Source organism: Stomoxys calcitrans, chromosome 2 (genome assembly GCF_963082655.1).
Source record: "Stomoxys calcitrans chromosome 2, idStoCalc2.1, whole genome shotgun sequence".
Taxonomy (NCBI): domain Eukaryota; kingdom Metazoa; phylum Arthropoda; class Insecta; order Diptera; family Muscidae; genus Stomoxys; species Stomoxys calcitrans.
The window spans coordinates 30,021,908-30,044,729 of NC_081553.1; the positions used below are offsets into that span (position 1 = coordinate 30,021,908).

General features: G+C 38.9%; 1 protein-coding gene across 2 annotated transcripts in view; it reads left to right on the forward strand.

Moving 5' to 3' along the window:
• LOC106086448 (uncharacterized) overlaps positions 1-22,822 on the forward strand; it is a 187,455-nt gene that overhangs the window by 16,979 nt on the left and 147,654 nt on the right. The window contains exon 1 of one of the 2 annotated variants that reach the window (XM_013251131.2): positions 15,185-15,309. The exons of the other annotated variant lie outside the window; for it this stretch is intronic. The gene's annotated coding sequence lies outside the window, so the exon portion shown is untranslated. Of the gene's footprint in view, positions 1-15,184; positions 15,310-22,822 lie in introns of those variants that run through there. 2 annotated transcript variants of the gene reach the window in all.

The following is a 22,822-nucleotide window of genomic DNA, read 5'->3' on the forward strand; positions in this document are numbered from 1 at the left end:
GTGTAGTATTTCAGTCCATTCGGATAAGAATTGCGCCATCTATGGGGCTCTAGAAGTATAATAAGGAGATCGATTTATATGGGAGCTGTATCAGGCTATAGATCGATACAGACCATATTGAACACGTATGTTGAAGGTCATGGGACAAGCCATTGCACTTAATTTCAGCGAAATCGGATAAGAATTACGCCCTCTAGAGGTTTAAGAAGTAAAGATCCCAGATCGGTTTATATGACAGCTATATCAGATTATGTTGTGATTTCAGCTATACTAAGCACAATTATTGGATATCTTAACAAAACACTTTATGCAAACTTTCAGCCAAATCGGATTAGAATTGCGTCCTCTAGTGGCACAAAATGTCAAAATCCAAGATTATATGGCAGCTCTATCAGGTTTTAAACCGATTTGAACCATATTTGGCATAGTAGTTGGAAGTCACTACGAAACACCTCATGCATACTTCAGTCAAATTGGATGAGAATTGCGCCCTCTAGGGGCTCAATAAGACAAGACCCAAGATCGGACAGACGGACGGACATAAAATGTCGCGACGATCAAGAATATATAAATATATATATATATATATATATATATATATATATATATATATATATATATATATATATATATATATATATATATATATATATATATATATATATATATATATATATATATATATATATATATATATATATATATATATATATATATATATATATATATATATATATACATATATATATATATATATATATATATATATATATGAATATTTCGAGTAGTTACAAACAGAATGACGCAATTAGTATACCCCCCATCCTATGGTGGAGGGTATAAAAAAAGAATCAGCGCAAAGTTTCAACTCAATATCTCTATTTTAAAAGACTGTAGCGTGATTTCAACAAACAGACGGACGGATATGGCTAGATCGTCTTAGATTTTTACGCTGATCTCGATGTGTTGCAAACGGAATAACAAAATTAATTTTCCCCTATCCTTCGGTGGTGGGTATGCAAAATTTACTTAAAATCCATCGAAAATTTCAAATTCCACTATAAAAACTCGAAATTTCACTATGAAATTTAAATTGGCTGTATCTCCTAAACTATGCGCCGAAAACGGCCTTAATTCGTGACTCTAAATTCGTGTGCCTTAATTCGTGACTCTACTTCAAAATTCAAAAATTGATTTAAAATCAGTCATAAGTCGAAATTTCACTATGAAAACTTCAATTTGGCTCTATCTTCTAAACTATGCGCCGTAGAGGGAAATAGACATTAATTCGCGACACCCCCAAAAAATTAAAAAAATTTACTTAAAATACATCGAAAAATCGAAATTTCACTATGAAAACTTTTAATTGGCTGTATCTCCTAAACTGTAAATGGGTCTTAATTCATGACTCCACCAATAAATTCAAAAAATGACTCAAAACCTATCAAAAGTCGAAATTTGTCTATGAAAACTATAAAATTGGGTGTATCTCCTCGTAGAGGGAAATGGGCCTTAATTCGGGACTCCGCCAAAAAATTCAAAAATTGACTTAAAATCGATCAGAAGTCGAAATTTTTCCATGAAAACTTTAAATTGGCTGTATCTCCTAAACTATGCGTCGTAGAGGAAAATAGGCCTTAATTCAAAATTCCGCAAATATTTTCTGAAATTGACTTACAATCCATCGAAAAGTCCAAAAATAACTATGAAAACTTTAAGTTGGCTGTATCTCCTAAACTATGCGTCGTAGAGGGAAATGGGCCTTAACTCGTGACTCCACCAAAAATTTCAAATTTTGACTTAAAATCCATCGAAAATTCGAAATTTCACTATGAAAACTTTAATTTGGCTGTATCTTCTAAACTATGCGTCGTAGAGGGAAATGGGCCATAATTCGTGACTCTACTAAAAAATTCACAAATTGACTTAAAATTCACAATAAAAACTTTAAATTGGCATTATCTCCTTAATTCTCCGTCGTTGAGGAAAATAGGCCTTAATTCAAAACTCCGCAAATATTTTCTGAAATTGACTTACAATCCATCGAAAAGTCGAAAAATAACTATGAAAACTTTAAGTTGGCTGTATCTCCTAAGCTATGCGTCGTAGAGGGAAATGGGCCTTAATTCGTGAATCTACTTAAAAGTTCAAAAATTGATTTAAAATCAGTCAAAAGTCGAAATTTCACTATGAAAACTTTTAATTAGCTGTATCTCCTAAACTATGCATCGTAGAGGAATATGGACCTTAATTCGTGACTCCAGCAAAAAATTCAAAAAATTTACTTAAAATTAATCAAAAGTCAAAATTTTACCATGAAAATTTTAAATTGGCCATATCACCTTTACTATACGTCGCAAATCGTCACTGGTAAGGTGTTTTTCCTGCCATTTCATCGTAAATGAAGGCTGTGTACCTGGTCCACTTCTCATATGATTCCATCATCTCAACTATCACGTCTTGTATTGTCATATCAGTTAGGGAAAGTACGCCATGGTTATTCCTATTGCTTTACCAATGTTCCCACTTGAGAATTAATTGTTCAATCTAACCTCTGCGGTGGCCTACCTCTCTCTATTTGAATATGGCTGTCATATATACCCATCTCCCGATTAAATGTGTTGGGGCCATATATTGCGCATTCACTACCTGATTTCGCTAAAATTTAGCATAGTGAGTTTAACCTCTCTACATGTTTAACCTCTCCCAATGTTTAACCTCCCTAAATCCGTACCGAGTATGACCCAGTTTGGGATATATCCATCTTATACCCCGATCTCATGATCTTATGCCCATAAATGCCGTATTTATTGTCTCATTCTGGAATTTGGAAGCAATTCGGTATAGTGAGCTATTTAAGACTTCCGACAAATTTGCCACATATGGTTCAAATTGATTTACAACCTGATCTCTATTTGATTTGTGAAGCCTCCAGGGGGCGCAATTCTTTTTGATTACGCACGTGGCGTGTTACGATTTCCAAAACCTGTGCAAGGTATGTTCCTAATTTGATAAAAAAAAACAAAACTGATATAGCTCCCTTATAGACCCATCTCTCTATTCTCTTTTTGAGCCTCCAGAGGAGGCAATTCTTATCCGATTTGGCAGAAATGTTGCACATAATGTTCCGTTACGACTTCCAGGTATGGTCCTATTTGTATAAGAACCTGATTAGCTCCCATATAAACCGATCTCCCGAATTGATTTTGTGAGCTTCCATAGGGCACTAGTCTTAGCCGATTTGGCTGAAAGTTTGCACGTGGCATTTTGTTACGACTTTCAACAACTGTGCCAGGTATAGTCCATATTGGGCGCCCCAGTAGCCGAGTTGGTAGCGTGCTTGGATAACCTGTGCAGGGGTTGTGGGTTCGATTCCCTTGATCTATAAGCCTTGGTCTCTCGCTACTGCGGTATCACAATGGACTTAAAATGAGTTTGTAAAGGACTGTCACTCTTACCTGACTTAACCTATAATCCAAATTGGGTGAAAACCTGATTTAGCTCCCATATAAACTCTCCCGATTCGACTTCTTAAGCGTCTAGGTGGCACAATTCTTATTTCATTTCTCACGTGGCGTTCTGTTACGATTTCAACAACTGTGCCAGGTATGCTCCAAATTGATTGATAACCTTATATAGCTCCCATTAATCTGATCGCCCGACTTCATTTTTGAGCCTTAAGAGGGCACAATTCCAAACCAATTTCGCAGAAATTTTGTAGATGGCGTTCCGCCGTTCTTGCCGTTTTGGCCTTTTTTACCAAATTTGGTAGGATTTACATTCAATTTTAAGGGTTTAGTCGGTTGGACTGCCCATTTCGATTTTAGTAGATATTCAGCGAAATTGTATTTTTATACCCACCACCATACAATAGGTGACATATTCACGAAATATCCATTTCCGACCCTAAAAATTAAATTTTTTATTGGCGCATGCCCATGTGTTTGTCCGTCCGTCTGTATGACTATATGTGAAAAATTGAGAAATTGAGCTAAAATTTGAGACATGCCCATATACTTTTTGAATGAACCAAATTGGACTATATTTGGATATAGCTGCCATGTAGACCGATCCACAGTGGGATAGAGATAAATCTTTGAAATGGCAGGCCCCTAAAGTTGGTCATCTCTGTATTTCGAAAAATTGTTCGGGCTGCCAAATCTTCATTTCTGGTCCGATTTTCATCCCACTGTGCAATTTGCCTATTTTGGGTCCTAAGCCCACAAAAAAACCGCATTTATTATCCAATTTGAAATTTGAAACAATGAGATATTTACCATATATGGACCGAATATAGTCAATATCGGACTATGTAAACCGTTCTACTGAATTGAGATTTTGAGCCTATAGATTGCGCATTTGTTACTCGTTTTTTTCTAAAATTTGGTACTTGAGCTGAATTGCAAATTTGCCCATGCATATTCCAATAAGGAATAGGGGCAAACTTCTCACATAGCGATGAGTGCTGTCCAATTCAAGTTTAAGCTCAATGATAAGGGTCCTCCTCATATAGCCGAGTGTGAACGGCGTACCGCAGTGCGCCACCTCTTTGGGGAAATGTTTTTACATGGCAAAGTACCTCACAAATGTAGCCAGCGTTAGAGGGGATAACCATCACTGAAAATTTTTCTCATGTTCACGCCGGGATTTGAACCCAGGCGTTCGGCGTCATAGGAGGACATGCTAACCTTTGGGCCACGGGCCTCCCCTATTCCTGAATGGAATATTCATGAGAAATTTAGTAGTAGGCGCTCAAGAAGTCAAAACTCAATCAAAGAAGTTTAAGCTCAATGCTAAGGGGCCTCTTATCATTGAGCTTAAACATTAATCGGGCTGCACTCATTGATATGAGAGAAGTATTTCCTGTTCTTGATCGCCTAGGCCTAGCCTCAATTCTTATACCCTCCACCATAGGATGGGGGTATACTAATTTCGTCATTCTGTTTGTAACTACTCGAAATATGCGTTTAAGACCCCATATATATTCTTGATCGTCATGACATTTTAAGTCGATCTAGCCATGTCTGTCCGGTCGTCTGTCTGTCGAAAGCACGCTAAATTTCGAAGGAGTAAAGGTAGCCGCTTAAAATTTTGCACAAATACTTCTTATTAGTGTGGATCGGTTGGGATTGTAAATGGACCATATCGGTCTATGTTTTGAAATAGCTGCCATATAAACCGATCTGACGTCTTGAGCCTCTAGAGGGCTCAATTCTTATCCGATTGGAATAAAATTTTGCACGACGTGTTTTATTATGATATTCAACTACTGTGCCAAGTATGGTTCAAATCGGTCGATGTTTTGACATAGCTGCCATATAAACCGATCTTGGGTCTTGACTTCATGAGCCTCTAGAGGGCGCAATTCTTACCCGATTGGAATAAAATTTACCACGACGTGTTTTGTTATGATATCCAACGACTGTATTAAGTATGGTTCGAATCGGATGGTAACCTGATATAGCTGCCATATAAAACGATCTTGGGTGTTGACTTCTTGAGCCTCTAGAGGGCGCAATTTTAACCCGATTGGAATAACATTTAGCACGACGTGTTTTGTTATGATATCCAATAACTGTATCAAGTATGGTCCAAATCGGATGATAACTTGATATAGCTGCCATATAAACCGTTCTTGTATTACTGCCAAAAAACATGGTGAGTATTGTCCATTGTAAACCGATCTTGGGTCTGACTTCATAAGCCTCTAGAGGGCGCAATTTTAACCCGATTGGAATAACATTTAGCACGACGTGTTTTGTTGTGATATACAACAACTGTATCAAGGATGGTTCGAATCGGATGATAACCTAATATAGCTGCCATATAAACCTACCTTGGGTCTTGACTTCTTGAGCCTCTAGAGGGCGCAATTCTTACCTGATTGGAATAAAATTTTTCATGACGTGTTTTGTTATGATATCCAACAACTGTGCCAAGTATGGTTTAAATCGGTCCATAACCTGATATAGCTGCCATATAAACCGATCTTGGGTCTTGACTTCTTGAGCCTCTAGAGGGCGCAATAAAATTTGATTTGACGTCTTTTGTTATGATAGTCAACAACTGTATCAAGTATGGTCCAAATCAAATGATAACTTGATATAGCTGCCATATAAACCGTTCTTGTATTGCTGCCACAAAACATGGTGAGTATTGTCCCAATCGGTGTTTAACCTGATATAGCTGCCATATAAACCATTCTCCCGATTAGTCTATAGTGGTGGGTTTCCAAGATTCGGCCTGGGAGGAATTATCACCTTTTCAATTGTTTTTTTTTTTTTTTTTTTTTGTAAAGCTTCTAAATACTTTTTGGTTATTTCTGTTACCACTGGAATGACAAAATTATCTGCATCTCCCTACGATGGTGGTAAGCAAACTATGGCAACTCTGTTAGCAATGTTTTATACTTATATCGTTTGGCTAAGTCAATAGAGGACCAATGAAGTATTTCGCAAGATTATATTTCTTTTGATAATTTCGAGTCCAATTGTGAAATTTAAAGGCAAATGACCGAAACAACACAATAAGAAAAACATCAAAATAATTGAAACGAAATACATCAAAAACTTCTGCCCTCAACTTATGTCTGGACAAACAAATCGGTTAAATGTTTTAAACTTTGATGGTTGGAGTGATGTTTTCTTACAAATTGCATTTTTACTGTTATACCAGTTACATTTTGTTGCCAAATCTTTAAGGCCTCATTCAAAACACAATTTTTCGTTCCTCACGATTAATATAAAGCAAAAAAAAAAACATATTGCCAAATTTTAAATTTAACAAAAAAATCTTACACAAATACCTCTATGAGCTCAGCTAAAACAAAGATAAATCATATTCCTCAAAGCTACTAAAACGTGATGATGAATGCGGACGTCGATAACTGGCTAGAAAATGGTTGGTGCAAAAAAAAAATCCAAGTCAAACATCAACAACTCATAAAAAGCGTTTTAAAAGCAAGAAAACTACTGCAACTCTTAATTGAAAATAGTAAAAAAAAATAAATCACTAATATAAACGTTTCACACTCGGGGAACTGTGGAGCGAACAAATTAATCTTCTATTTCTATACACAATAAGTAAAAGCATACTAAGTTCGGCCGGGACGAATCTTATATACCCTCCAACATGGATCGCATTTGTCGAGTTCTTTTCCCGGCATCTCTTCTTAGACAAAACAAGTAAAAAGGCGTTAAGTTCGGCCGGGCCGAACTTTGGATACCCACCACCTCGGGTATATATGTAAACCATCTTTCATCAAAATTCGGTCAAAATTTCATACCTTATGTCCCATATCAGTTATATCAAAATAAGTTCCGATTTAGACCATATACTAACAAGTACACTAGCTATATCTAAACATAAACCGATCTGAACTATATACGACACGGATGTCGAAAAGCCTAACATAAGTTACTGTGTCAAATTTCAGTGAAATCGGATTATAAATGCGCCTTTAATGGGGCCAAGACTTTAAATCGAGATATCGGTCTACATGGCAGCTTTATCCAAATCTGGACCGATTTGGGCCAAGTTGCATAGAAATGTCGAAGAGCCTAACACAAAGCAATGTCCCAAATTTCGGAAGAAGTATGTCAAGGAGCTTAACTTAACTCGCTGTACCAAATTTCGGCGACATCGGACAATAAATGACCATTTTATGGGTCCAAAACCATAAATCAAGAAATCGGTCTATATGGCAGCTATATCCAAATCTGAACCGATCTGGACCAAATTGAAGAAAGATGTCGAAGGGCCTAACACAACTCACTGTCCCGATTTTCATCAAAATCGGATAATAAATGTGGCTTTTGTGGGCCTAAGACCCTAAACCGGGGGATCGGTCTATATGGCAGCTATATCCAAATCAGAACTGATCTGGTTCAAATTAACGAAGGAAGTCGAAAGGCCTTACACAACTCACTGTCCCAAATTTCAACAAAATCGGATAGTAAATGTGGCTTTTATGGGCCTTACACCCTAAATCGGAGGATCGGTCTATATGGCAGCTAAATCCAAATCTGGACCGATTTGAGCTATATTGACGAAAGATGTCGAAGGGCCTAACGCAACTCACTGACCCAAATTTCAGTAAAATCGGATAATAAATGTGGCTTTTATTGGCCTAAGACCCTAAATCGGCGGATCGGTCTATATGGCACCTATTCCAAATCTGGACCGATCTGAGCCAAATTTACGAAAGATGTTGAAGGGCCTTACACAACTCATTGTCCCAAATTTCAGTAAAATCGGATAATAAATGTGGCTTTCATGGGCCTTAGACCCTAAATCGAAGGATCGGTCTATTTGGCAGCTATATCCAAATCTGGACCGATCTGAGCCATATTGACGAAAGATGTCGAAGGGCCTAACGCAACTCACTGACCCAAATTTCAGTAAAATCGGATAATAAATGTGGCTTTTATGGGCCTTAGACCCTAAATCGGAGGATCGCTCTATATGGCAGCTATATCCAAATCTATACCGATCTATGCCAAATTGACGAAAGATGTTGAAGGGCCTTACACAACTCACTGTCCAAAATTTTAGCAAAATTGGATAATAAATGTGGCTTTTATGGGCCTAAGACCCTAAATGGGAAGATCGGTCTATATGGCAGCTATATACAAATCTGAACCGATCTGGGCAAAACTGACGAAGGATGTCTAAGGGCCTAACACAACTCACTGTCCCAAATTTCAGCAAAATCGGATAATAAATGTGGCTTTTATTGGCCTAAGGCCCGAAATCGGCGGATCGGTCTATATGGGGGCTATATCAAGATATAGGCCGATATAGCCTATCTTCGAACTTAACCTGCTTATAGACAAAAAAAGAATCTGTCCAAAATTTCAGCTCAATATCTCTATTTTTGAGAATGTAGCGTGATTTCAACTGACAGACGGACAGACGAACGGACATGCCTAGATCGTCTTAGATTTTTACGCTGATCAAGAATATATATACTTTATAGTGCGGAAATGGATTTTTCGATATGTTGCAAACGGAATGACAAAATGAATATACCCCCATCCTTCGGTGGTGGGTATAAAAAAGGATATAAGAGAAGATTTGCTCTGCTATTTGAGCGATATTAAAATATGGACCGGTTAGGACCACAACTAAATTATATGGAGACCTGATGGAGACCTGTGTAAAATGTCAGCCAATTCGAATAAGAATTGCGCCCTTTGGGGACTCAAGAAGTAAATAGAATATGTCATGCTAAATTTCAGCCCAATCGGATAGGAATTGCGCCCCCTAGAAGCTCAAGAAATCATGTCTCCAGATTGATTTATATGACAGCTATATCCGGTTATGAACCGATTTGAACCATATTTGACACAGTTGTTGGAAGTCATAACAAAACACGTCCTGCAAAATTTCAGCTAAATCGGATAAGAATTGCGACCTCTCATAGCTGAAGATGCCAAGATCCCAGATCGGTTTATATGGCAGCTATATCAGGTTACGTACCGATTTGAACAATATTTAACACAGTGGTTGGAAATGATACCAAAACACCACTTGCAAATTTTCAGTCAAATCGAACAAGAATTGCGCCCTCTAGAGGCTCAAGAAGTCAAGACACAAGATCGGTTTATATGGGAGCTATATCAAAATATGAACCGATTTGGCCAATTTATTGTATAATCTTAACCGACCTGCACGAAAAAAAAGTATTTGTGCAAAATTTCAAGTGGCAAGCTTTACTCCTTCGAAAGTTAGCGTGCTTTCGACAAACAGACGCACGGACGGGCGGACAGACGAACGGACATGGCTAGATCGACTTAAAATGTGATGACGATCAAGATTATATATACTTTTTGGGGTCTTAGATGAATATTTCGAGGTGTTACAAAGAGAATGGCGAAATTAATATACCCCCATCCTATGGTGAAGGATATATAAAGAATAAATTATGACTATTTAATAGGTAGTCATATAGTCATTTATAGACAACTACCACATGAGGATCAATGTTATAGGCGTTAAGTCACGCCATGCGAGTAGAACTAACATTTAAAATAGCGCCATCTATTGGCTGTTTCCAATTGGATTTAGTTGATCCAACAGCCAGCAGATGGCGCTAATTTAGAGAAGCCAACATGAACAGAAAGAGGGCGGAGTGATCAAAATTGATCATACAGCATTTATTTTTAGTTCCACAACCTATTGGTCCTTTGAATAGAAAATAAATATAGGAATTTCGTTGCGGTATTATTTTTTAACTTTCCCACCCTCCACCTTAAAAAAGTTTTTAAAAACACCAGATCTCGGAAATGGGTAAGGCGATTAAACGAAATTTTGTTTGCACACTAACAGTAACCTAAAACCAAAAATTTGGTACCAAAATCTGGGGTGCGGTGCCTACGAGGGCCGCCTCCCCCCAAAATCCGCCGAACGGATTTAAAGACCAATCACTACAATCTGGTTATCAACTTAAAGTTATTTGAGAGTAGAAAACCGAATCTGATATCTAATTATGAGACTAAGGGTTTCGTGAGTCACCCCACCCTCAAAAACCTCTCAAATCGGACATATTTACCGAAATTGATTTTTAATTTTTAGAAAAATCTACAGGAACATTGGAACACCTTTCAACCCACCTACCCTGGGTATCCGAGGTTTGGATACCCGAGCTTAATGCCTTTTTATATGTTTTCTCATGTTCTTGCCATCACACCTCTTAACTTCTGCGCCTCAATGGTCATCTTTAACTATTTTCTTATCTATCATCTACCTCATATAAGCCCCTTTCTTCAACAATAAGCTGACCCAGTGTGCATGTTAAAAAAGCAAACACATTTTTATGCTGGAAGAAACAACAAAAACAAAAAACCTAAGCACATGCGCAAAGTCCAACAAAATAGAAATCAAACGAAATCGGCACAGCAGGGAATTGAGGCCGGGGCATAGCCACATAGAGGGCGATGTGCGAAAATAGGTTACAAAATCAACACAACTTTACAGCTCTCAACAGCATCAAAGTTATCTCGCAAACTCTCCCAATCCACAGCCAGTTTAACAATAAAAATGTACGGAAAAATAAACAAAACACCACAATCAACTACAAACAAGTTGACCAGACCAGCTGCGCAAACGCGCCTCTCTTTATGTTACAACGCAAACACGTTTTCGGCGTTCGTTTTTACATTCGTTGGAGGAGGGCAGCTTATTCGGATATGGGAAGTGTTGTGGAAGAAGCTCCAACCGACAATGACTCTGTGGAGAGAATTCGCTGTGAGGTACGAGTTTCTTTGGTTTTTTGCTCTCCCGCTATGATGCAATAAAACAGTTGTTGAAAATGAAACTGATTTTTCTTGCTTTTGTTCGATTTGGATTTTTTTATGAGGGGGGGCCAGATCAGTGGGGAATTCGAATATAAGGTGGAAAGAAAATTTTAAGATATTTTTGTATATCCAACACCGTAGGAAATCAATTTCCGACCCTACAAAGTATATATAGTTCGGATAGTCGTAAAATTCTAAGATGATTTAACGATGTCCGTGTGTCTGTCCGTCTATCCGTGTGTCCGTCTATCCGTCTGTCCGTCCGTCTGTTGTAATCACTCTAGAGCCTTCAAAAATTAAGATATTGAGTTGAAATTTGGCACAGATACGACTTCTTGATGCACGTTAGTTAAGTTCTTGAACGAGCCAAATCGGACTATATTTGGATATAGCTGCTATATAGACCGATTTTCTGATAAAGGGTCTAATGCCCATTAATGCTTTACTTTTTATCCGATTTCGCTGAAATTTGAAAAAGTGTGTAGTTTAAGGCTTCGCGACATCTGACCTAAATATGGTTCAGATCGGACTAAATTTAGATATAACTACCATATAGACAGATCTGTCGATAAAGGGTCTGATGGCCATAAATGCTTTATTTATCACCCAATTTCGTTGAAATTTGCAACAGTGGGTTGTTTTATTCCCGATATTTGGCGAAAATATTGATTAGATCGGACTATATATAGATATAGCTACCATATAGACCGATATCCCGATAAAGTTTCTGAAGCCCATAAAAGCTTTCTTTATTACCCGATTTTGCTGAAATTTGCAACAGTGGGTTATTTTAAGGCTCCCGATATCTGAACAAAATATGGATCAGATCGGACAATATTTAGATATAGCTGCCATATGGACCGATCTCCCGATAAAGGGTCTGAAGCCCATAAAAGCTTTATTTTTTATCCTATTTCCCTGAAATTTGCAACAGTGGGTTATTTTAAGCTTCGCGACATCTGCACATAATATGGTTCAGATCGGACTATATTTAGATATAGCTGTCATATAGGCCGATCTATTGATAAAGTGTCTGAAGGCTATAAATGCTTTATTTTTTATCCGATTTCGCTTAAATTTTGAACAGTGTACCAGGGAATTATAAAACGGATAAGCTTGCGAGACTAGAAACTACCCTACACATTCTAGGGATACTGGAATTTGTGGGCATGCCTAAGGCGACATGTAAGCTTAGTTTTCAGGACCAGGTCCGAAGGGCAACGAATGATAGATGGTCACAAAGAGGGGGCTGTGAGCATTCCAAAACTATATGGCCTAATCTAGACTAGAAGAGGTCGACTGCTTTGCTGTCATTGGGTAGAACAGGCGTCTGAGTCATTGTGTCCGTCATGACAGGTCACTGTCTAATCGGAAAACATGCTGACAGACTGAAGGTTGCCTGCAACGACTTTTGCAGAAGCTGTGGGGACATCAAAGAAGAAGAGACTATAGAACACCTTCTGTGTGTGTGTCCCGCACAAGCAGTCAGAAGGAGTTCCACTTTAGGTACTCATTTCTTTGAGAACCTGTCTGATTTAGCGGATGTGAACATTCGCAAGTTATTGGGCTTTTTGAAGCGATTTGGATGTCTTAACGGCAGGAACTAGAAGGCATCTCCCTTCTTCTGTTCCTGTGGTTTAACAATGGGCGAAAACGTCTAAGTGAGTCTGATGGCAGACTACCATTTGAATCTAACGTAGTAAAATTTTAAATTTTGTATGCAGTAGAAAAGTTGTTAAAATTTTGTTGTCAGCAAACATGTCGTTCAATGATGAGAGCTTTATCTAAATCTGCACGGACTATTAGACAGATCGTTTGAAAATTGTTGTTACTACGGCCATATAAGTTCAAATCTGGCGATAAATATGTATTGGTACTACCTCCAAATCTGAACCGATTTTTATGAAATCTCGCACACATGTTAAGATCAGTTACAAAACAATCCGTGTGGAAATCGGTTACGAATTGTGTTTATTACAGCCTTATAAGTGCAAATCGGGCGAAACAAATATTGGTTTGCCCAATTTTTGACAAATTTTTTCACAGCTTGTGACTCTGTAATTGCATTCTTTCTTCTGTCAGTTATCAGCTGTTACTTTTAGCTTGCTTTAGAAAAAAAAGTGTAAAAAAAGTATATTTGATTAAAGTTCATTCAAAGTTTTATTAAAAATGCATTTACTTTCTTTTAAATAAATCCGCAATTACTTATTGGGCAACCCATATATGGGAGCTATATCTAAATCTGAACAGATTTTGATGAAATTTTGCAGATACGTTAAGATTGGTAACAAAGCCATCCGTGCCAAATTTTGTGGAGTTCAGTTGAAAATTTTAGCCAATAAGGCCATTTAAGTGCAAATCGGGCGAAACATATATATGGGAGCTATATTTAAATCTGAACCGATTTTGATGAAATTTCGCAGATAAGTTTAGATCGGTAACAAAACCATCCGTGCCAAATTTTGTGCAGTTGAGTTGAAAATTTTGGCCAATACGGCCAGTTAAGTGCAAATCGGGCGATACATATATATGACAGCTATATCTAAATTTGAACCGATTTTTATAAAAATCAATAGCATAAGTCCCTGGGCCAAAAAAGTGATATGTGCAAAATTTCGTGATGATTGGACAACAAATACGACAATACTGCATGGATCGAATCGAATCAGAAAGTGATTCTGAGCCAATTGGTATACTTATCAATGGATCTAGCTCTTCTTCTTCTTAGCGTTCTTTCAACCATATTCGACAGGGATGTCGAAAAGCCTCACATACGTCACTGTCTCAAATTTCCGCGTCATCGGACAATAAATGCGCCTTTGATGGGCCCAACACTTTAAATCGAGATATCGGTCTATATCGCAGCTATATCCAAATCTGGACCGATTTGGACCAAGTTCCAGAAATATGTCGAAGAGCCTAACACAACGCACTGGCCTAAATTTCGGCGAAATCGGACAATAAATGCGCCTTTAATGGGCCCAACACTTTAAATCGAGAGATCGGTCTATATGGCAGCTATATCCAAATCCGGACCGATCTGAGCCAAATTGAAGAAAGATGTCGAAAGGCCTAACACAACTCACTGTCCCAAATTTCAGCAAAATCGGATAATAAATGTTGCTTTTATGGCCCTAGGACGCTAAATCGGCGGATCGGTCTATATGGCAGCTATATCTCTAATCTGGAGCGATCTGAGCCAAAATGAAGAAGAATATCGAAGGCTCTAACACAACTCACTGTCCTAAATTTCAGCAAAATCGGATAATAAATATGGTTTTTATGGGCCTAAGACCCTAAATCAGCGGATCAGTCTATATGGGGGCTACATCAAAAAATATTCCGATATAGCTCATTTTCGAACTTAACCTGCTTATGGACAAAATCTCCATGTCTATTTTTAAAGACTGTAGCGTGATTTCAACAGACAGACGGACAGACGGATGGACATGGCTAGATCGTCTTAGACTTTTAAGCTGATCAAGAATTTCGATGTGTTGCAAACGGAATGACAAAATGAATATACCCCCCTCCTGCGGTGGTGGGTATAAAAAAATGGATTAAAATTTTAATTTGTTGTTCTATACACAAATTTTAACTGAAGTTTTGAGTTTTTTGGGAAAATCTTTTTCTGTCTTAAATTGTTGTTCCCAACTTATCATACGTCCCCCTCTCCTTGCATATTACAAAATCAGGCGGCCAAAGTTGTAAAACACCGCTAAATGTTTATGTGCAATTTTTGTTTTTGTAACAGCTGTTACAGCTCACCGACTCGCAGCGTTGTCCGTTGCTGCAGTTTTTAAGTAATTGAGAGGAAAACTTTTTTCGAACTTGGTTAGCGTTCAGGCGAAAATCGCACATGGGATCAGTTGCATTTGAGCGTTTCGTTAAAAACTAACCAAACCACATAAAAAACGGTTAAGACTAATTAAAAACGTAAGCAGCACGCGAGTCGTCAATAACGTTCGTCTTTTATGCTGTTACGTTACACTGCATTGTTATAGAAAAAAAAGTATGTAATACATAGAGTGTGTGTGTGTGTGTGTGAATGCTGTGAAAAGTTTATGTCCGTCCCTAGAATAATTGGAGCAGAAAATTGTGAATGAAAAAGTACATGAAAACGAATAAAACTTAAGAAAAAAAATATACCCACTTGGCCATATCCATTTGGATTTTCTTTAATGAATTAATGATGATATAAAAATTACAGCGGTAAAATCACTCGCTTTGAAGTTCTGCCAACTTCTTTGGCTTTCAAATTTAACGGTCTTTAAGTGTGTAGTTCGTTTGGCGTTTACAATCGCAAGTATTGCTATTAATTAAAAACAAAATATAGCTTCACCTTTGTTTTATTTCAAACCATCAGGCGGGTGGTAATCTTACATTGCACAAAAACCTTCGATAGGCAATGGAGTGAACCATGCACAGTGGGATGTGTACAAAAGGAATTAAAAAGGATAATTTATGTGGCATTTTTTTAAGAAAAAAATTTCAAAAACTTTTCGCCAAAGATTTTCTTAAAAATACGAGATTTCAAAAAAAAAGAAAATAAAAAAAACATGTTATAGTCCGATTCGGACCATAAATGAATGCTGAACATTGTAGAAGTCATTGTGTAATATTTTAGTTCATTCGGATAAGAATTGCGTCTTGAGGGCTCCCCAGAAGCAAACTCAGGAGATAGGTTTATATGGGAGCTGTATCAAGCTATTGATTGGAAAATTTTCTTAAGTCGAAATTTTCGTGAAAATCTGTAAAGAAAAATTTTCACGAATTTCCAATATAATTTTCCCTTGAGACAAAATTTCCATTAAAATTTTCATAAAGACAAATTTTTATGAAATATTCTTCGTGAAAGCTAAGGGATTAAACGCCCTCAAACTCGGGATTTTTGTGGACAGTAGGGCGGCGTTCAAGACCTTGGGGTCAAGAAGCGTGGCTGATTGTTTGGAGCCCCTGGATAGGCTCCGGATCCACGATGTGACGCTGACATGGGCTTGTCTGCGCCGGGCGGACCAGCAACCGGTCTTGCCTTCGTGCCATTTGTCGAGCTACTGAACACAGTAGAGCCAAGGTGGCGCCGGTTGGGAGATAGGATTCGGTATATGGTTCCCGGACCGCAAGGGCGCTCTGGCCTGTCATCGACCGGAGGTGGACGAGGGAGTTGCTGGCATACGATAAGAGGTCGAAGAGTACCGTAACAGGGGCCATAAGCGCGCACTGTGCCATTGGTCGCAAGGCGGTGCGCTAGAGAATACCGTACAATTACTTCTGTAGGAGTTGCCTCAATAAGGATAAGGAGCAGACTATCGAGCACTTGCTGTGTTCATATCCAGGTCTGCCGGGACGTAGGCTCTCCTTTCTGGGTAGCCGTTTCTCTCATAGACAAAATTTCCATTTGACTTTCAATAAAGACAAAGTTTCCATAACATTTTTCCGATTTTCCTAAAGATGAAATTTTGTCTAGGGACAAATTTTTGACATTTTTTCTTAAGACAAAATTTCCTTAAATTATTCCCAAAGAAAAAAATTTCCTTAAAATTTTTCCTGCATTCAAAAATTTCCTGAAATTTTTCTTTGGTGCAAATTTTTTATGAAGACTTGCAAAATTTGCTAGAAATTTTTCTAAAATTAAAAATTTTAATACAATTTTTCCTAAACACAAAATATGTATAAAATTTTTCCTCTAATAACTAAAAAGTAACCTCGAAAAAGACAATCTATGTTAGAAATTCCGTGCTACTTACAAAATCCTTAATTGTTTTCCATGCCACGCCCCTAAGTTGGATCATATCTGGTATTGTGTCCCCACCTAAGTGGCGATATCTATTCGACGCGACAACCGGGGAATAACAAAGAAAATGCTCCAACGTCTCCTCATCTTCCCCGCATGCCCTAAACATGCTATCACTTGGCTCACTGGATTTACATAGGTGAGCTCGTAGTCCTATGTGTACCGTTATGATAAAAAACAGCTATACTGACCTCCAGTAATAGCCTTGTATTCTCACGACCATGTTCCCCCCATTGGATTTTCGCCGTCCCACCGACCGCTTCATAGTGCCACAGGGTTGCATGCGCTTTCTTCGCTCACTCCCTTAACTCGGACTGCGTCGAAACGAATGGCTTCGGGTAAACCAAGTTTTTTGACGGCAGTCCTCTGGCTTTCATCGCTAAACCGTCTACCCTTCTCCGTTATGGGCCGGCACCCAAACGATGCGGATTTTGCCATCCACAGAGAAAGCGTTATTTTCCTTCTTACACTGCAAGACTGTTCGTGACCTTACCGTCCTGGTTGTTATTGCCCTTATAGCAATTGTACTGTCGGTAAAGATGTTCACACTCGATGTCCTCGCGTTATGAACTCACCACCTCACACATTCCGTGATCGCACGGATCTCCGCCTGTAGTACCGTATTATGGTCAGGCAGTCTAACACCGATCTCAGTCCTTGGGTTCTCAATGTAGACCCCCAGGCCCGCTCTGTCCTCTAACTTTGATCCTTCCGTGTAACATGACAGCAATACTAGAGTTCCGTCAATGTGCCGCTGGCAGCAGTGCCTCGCACTCGACTTCATGGTTCATCTCAGGTATCCGAGCGGAAACCCCATCCCTTCATTCCAGGTTTCCTATCGCCGCCTCGATTATACCGCGATGGTATGAGCTGCCACCATCCTCAATCCATTCTTCCATCGCCTTAAGTCTCATAGGGTCTCATGGGTCGGATATCTAGAATGGTCTCCAGTTCCCTAGTGGGCGTGGTCTTCATCGCTCCGCCTATGCCAAGAACCTATTCTCTGAACCTATTGTATGGTCCTTATGTTGCACTTGTTCTCCATAGCAGTCCACCAAACTACTGAGGCGTAAGTAAGGCTCAAATTCCTACTTTTTCCGCATCCGTAATAGGTCATTTATGGTGGTCACACATAAGAGTGACGATAAAATGCCCCCTGTGGCGTGCCCTGTGCCACTTTCTTCCTTGTATTTATGCCACACAGTTTATCCACCTGTTTCTTAGCATATGGTTTTTTCCGGGTCCACCCGGTACTGGTCTAAGGATTGTATCAGTGTGTCGGTCAGCACATTGTTAAAAGCATCCTCGATGTCAATCCATATCGCCAGGGTGTATGTTGTTGGCATCGAAGGATTCTTCTTCTATTTTATGCACAACCTCGTGCAGGGCAGTCTCCACCGATCTTCCCTTGACATAGGCCTGCTGTTTGTATTTGAGCAGTTCGCTGGATGTCATACTCTTTATCATGGTGTCCGTAATACATTCCATGGTTTTGAGTAGAAAGGACGTAAGGCTTATGGGTCTGTAGGCCTTTGGTGTCGCATAACTTGCCTTGCCGGGCTTGGGCACAAATACGACTCTTGCCTCCTGCCAGGCTTTCGGAGTATATGCAAGACCCAGGCACACTGTGAAAATATTGGCCAACTGGGGCGCCAGATAGTCGGCCTCCCTTTGTTCTAACGCCAAAAATATTCCATCAGGTCCAGGTGACTTAAATGGTTTGAAGCTCCTCAAGGCTTCCTTGACCATGAACTCCGTTATGATAAATCTTCGGTCAACATCATTATTCCAAGATTCCGGTGTCTCCGTGAATCCCGTTCGATCCTGTGGAAAATGGGGTTTCATCAAAATCCTCAACATGTCCACCGTTGTCTCTGGTCTCACTCCCATGTCGTCTACTAAAGTTTAAGTTTGGTTATGGGCTTTTGAGAGAAACTTTTTTATCTCGACGGCGTCATTAACGCTATCGACCTGTTCGCGGCAAAGCTTCCAGCAGTTACGTTTTGCCCAATCCCATGGCAGCCGGTTGTACGTGCCGGATTGACCCGATGGAGTTCCTCATCGGCAAGGGCTGCCGCCACAGTGTATACCACACTGCTACAACAACAACAACAACGTTTTGCCTCTCTGATAATCTTATTGTATTCATTGATCCGTGCGTAATACACATCCCAATAAACTTCCGTTTTTTAACGACGTGCTCTGTCGAAAAGTGTGCTGACCTCTTTCCCAATATTGCGAATCTCGCCGGTCATCCAGGGTTTAGCTTGGACTGAATTCCTTTCTCAAAGAAGTCAACTATCTTCTTTGAAATTTTTGCAAACGAAAAATTTCGATGAAATATTTCATAAAGACAAAATTGTAGCGACGTTTTGCTCCACCCATTGTGCGTTGACGCATCCACATCATTATCGCTGGTTGGCGGCAGTGGTAATGGCTATGGCAATGGCAGCTTAAAATGAAGTTATTCAATGCTTGTGGCTTTGTGGAATTCATCCGGAGAATTCATCAAGTGTTGCTTTTATACTGTTAAGTATTGTGTCATTATTCCGGCCCCAAAGAATACCTCAAAGTGCATTTCGATTCCATTGCATGGCAATGCAGTATCGGCTTTATTTTTGCAGTCAGGCAAGCCAATAGCGAAGAGCCACTCAATGTTTTCTTTGGTGAAGATTTTTGATTTAATTAATTAATTAAGTCATCGCAATGGGATTGGAAGTGAAGAATCAGTGTTACGCTTCAATTATTGCGAGAAAATAATTGGTGGATAATTTGCAGTTTTCTTGGAAGTTGTAGTGGATATTGACGCTTTTGTTTGTATTCAAATGTGACAAAATAGTGCAAAATTATGTCAGTTTGTGACTTTGGTCATCTAAATAAAAAAAGATAATGAAAGTGATGATGTAGTAATACGCCTGGCAAAGCTCTAAAAATAAGCACTGGACACTCGGATCATGCATAAGAGAGTTGTTCTTCAATCTGAAAACATTCTTATAACATTCACCAACAGCATTAAAAAACTAATTTCGTGAGGATCTTAGAACAAATGTGAATAATCATGTCATTATACCCTCCACCATAGGATGGGGGTATAGTAATTTTGTCATTCTGTTTGTAACTCCTCGAAATATTCGTCTAAGACCCCATAATGTATATATAATCTTGATCGTCATCACATTTTAAGTCGAACTAGCCATGTCTGTCCGTCTGTCCGTCCGTCCGTCTGTCTGCCGAAAGCACGCTAACTTTCGAAGCAGTAAAGCTAGCCGCTTGAAATTGTGCACAAACATTTCTTATTAGTGTAGGTCGGTTGAGATTGTAAATGGGCCATATCGGTCCACGTTTTGGTATAGCTGCCATATAAACCGATCTTGGGTCTTGACTTCTTGAGCCACTATAAGGTCCAATTCTTATCCGATTTGGCTGAAAATTTGGACGACGTGTTTTTTTAAGACTTCCAAAAACTGTGTTAAGAATAGTTCAAGTCGATCCATAACCTGATATAGCTGCCATATAAAACGATGTGGGATCTTGACTTCTTGAGCCCCAAGATGGCACAATTATTATCCGATTTTGCTGAAATTTTGCATAAGGTGTTTTTTTATGACTTTCAACCACTGTGTCAAATATGGTTGAAATCGTTCCATATTCTGGTAAAGCTGCCATATAACCCGATCCGGGGTCTTGACTTCTTGAGCCACTAGAGGGCGCAATTATTATCGGATTTAGCTGAAATTTTGCATGAGATGTTTTGTTATGACTTTCAACTACTGTTTTGATTATGGATTAAATCGTTCCATATCCTGATATAGCTGCCATATAAACTGATCTGGGGTCTTGACTTCTTGAGCCTCTACAGGAAGCAATTCATACCCAATTTTGTTGAAATTTTGCATGACGTGTTTTGTTATGGTTTCCAACAACTGTAATAAAAATGGTTCAAATCGGTGCATAACCTGATATAGCTGCCATATAAACCGATCCGTGGTTTTTACTTCTTGAGCCACTAGAGGGCGCTATTTTTATCCGATATGACTGCAATTTTGTGTGATGTGTTTTGTTATGACTTTCAACCACAGTGTCAAATATGGTTGAAATCGTTCCATATCCTGGTATAGCTGCCTTCTAAACCGATATGGGGTCTTGACTTCCTGAGCCTCTAGAGGGCGCAATTCTCATCCGATTTGACTGAAATGTGGTGTTTTGGTGTCACCTTCAATAACTGTGCTAAGTATGGCGCAAATCGGTACATAGCCTGATATAGCTGCCATATAAACCGATCTGGGGTCTTGACTTCTTGAGCCTTTACAGGGAGCAATTCATACCCGATTTTGTTGAAATTTTGCATGACGTGTTTTGTTATGACTTCCAACAACTGTGTTAATAATGGTTCAAAACGGTCTATAACCTGATATAGCTGCCATATAAACCGATCTGAGGTCTTGACTTCTTGAGCCTCTACAGGGAGCAATTCATATCCGATTTGACTGAAATTTTGTGTGATGTGTTTTGTTATGATTTCCAACAACTGTGTTAAAAATGGTTCAAATCGGTTTATAACCTGGTATAGCTGCCATATAAACCGATCCGGGGTCTTGACTTCTTGAACCACTAGAAGGCGCAATTATTATCCGATTTAGCAGAAATTTTGCATGAGGTGTTTTGTTATGACTTTCAACCACAATGTCAAATATGGTTGAAATCGTTCCATATCCTGGTATAGCTGCCATATAAACTGATCTGGGGTCTTGACTTCTTTAGCCACTAGAGGGCGCAATTATTATCCGATTTTGCTGAAATTTTGCATAAGGTGTTCTGTTATGGCTTTCAACTACTGTTTTGATTATGGATTAAATCGTTCCATATCCTGCCATATAAACTGATCTGGGGTCTTGACTTCTTGAGCCTCTACAGGGAGCAATTCACACCCGATTTTGCTGAAATTTTGCATGACGTGTTTTGTTATGGTTTCCAACAACTGTAATAAAAATGGTTCAAATCGGTGCATAACCTGATATAGCTGCCATATAAACCGATCCGTGGTCTTTACTTCTTGAGCCACTAGAGGGCGCTATTTTTATCCGATTTGACTGAAATTTTGTGTGATGTGTTTTGTTATGACTTTCAACCACTGTTTCAAATATGGTTCAAATCGGTCCAAACCTGATATAGCTGCCTTTTAAACCGATGCGGGGTCTTGACTTCTTGAGCCACTAGAGGGCGCAATTCTCATCCGATTTGACTGAAATTTTGTGTGATGTGTTTTGTTATGATTTCCAACAACTGCGCTAATAATGGTTCAAATCGGTCTAAACCTGATATAGCTGCCTTATAAACCGATCTGGGGTCTTGACTACTTGAGCCTCTAGAGGGCGCAATTTTCGTCCGATTCAATTGAAATTTTTTGTGAGATGTTTTGTTATAACTTCCATAAAGTGTGTTAATAGTGGTTCAAATCGGTCCAAGCTTTGATATAGCTGCCATATAAACCGATCTGGGGTCTTGATTTTTTGAGCCTCTAGAGGGCGCAATTCTCATCCGATTTTGCTAAAATTTTGCACGACGTGTTTCGTTGTAGCTTTCAATAACTGTGTTAAAAATGGTTTAAATCGGTCCATAACTTGAAATAGCTGCCTTATAAACTGATCTTGGGTCTTGACTACTTGAGCCTCTAGAGGGCGCAATTCTCATCCGATGTGGTAGAAATTTTGTACAACGGGTTCTCTCAAGA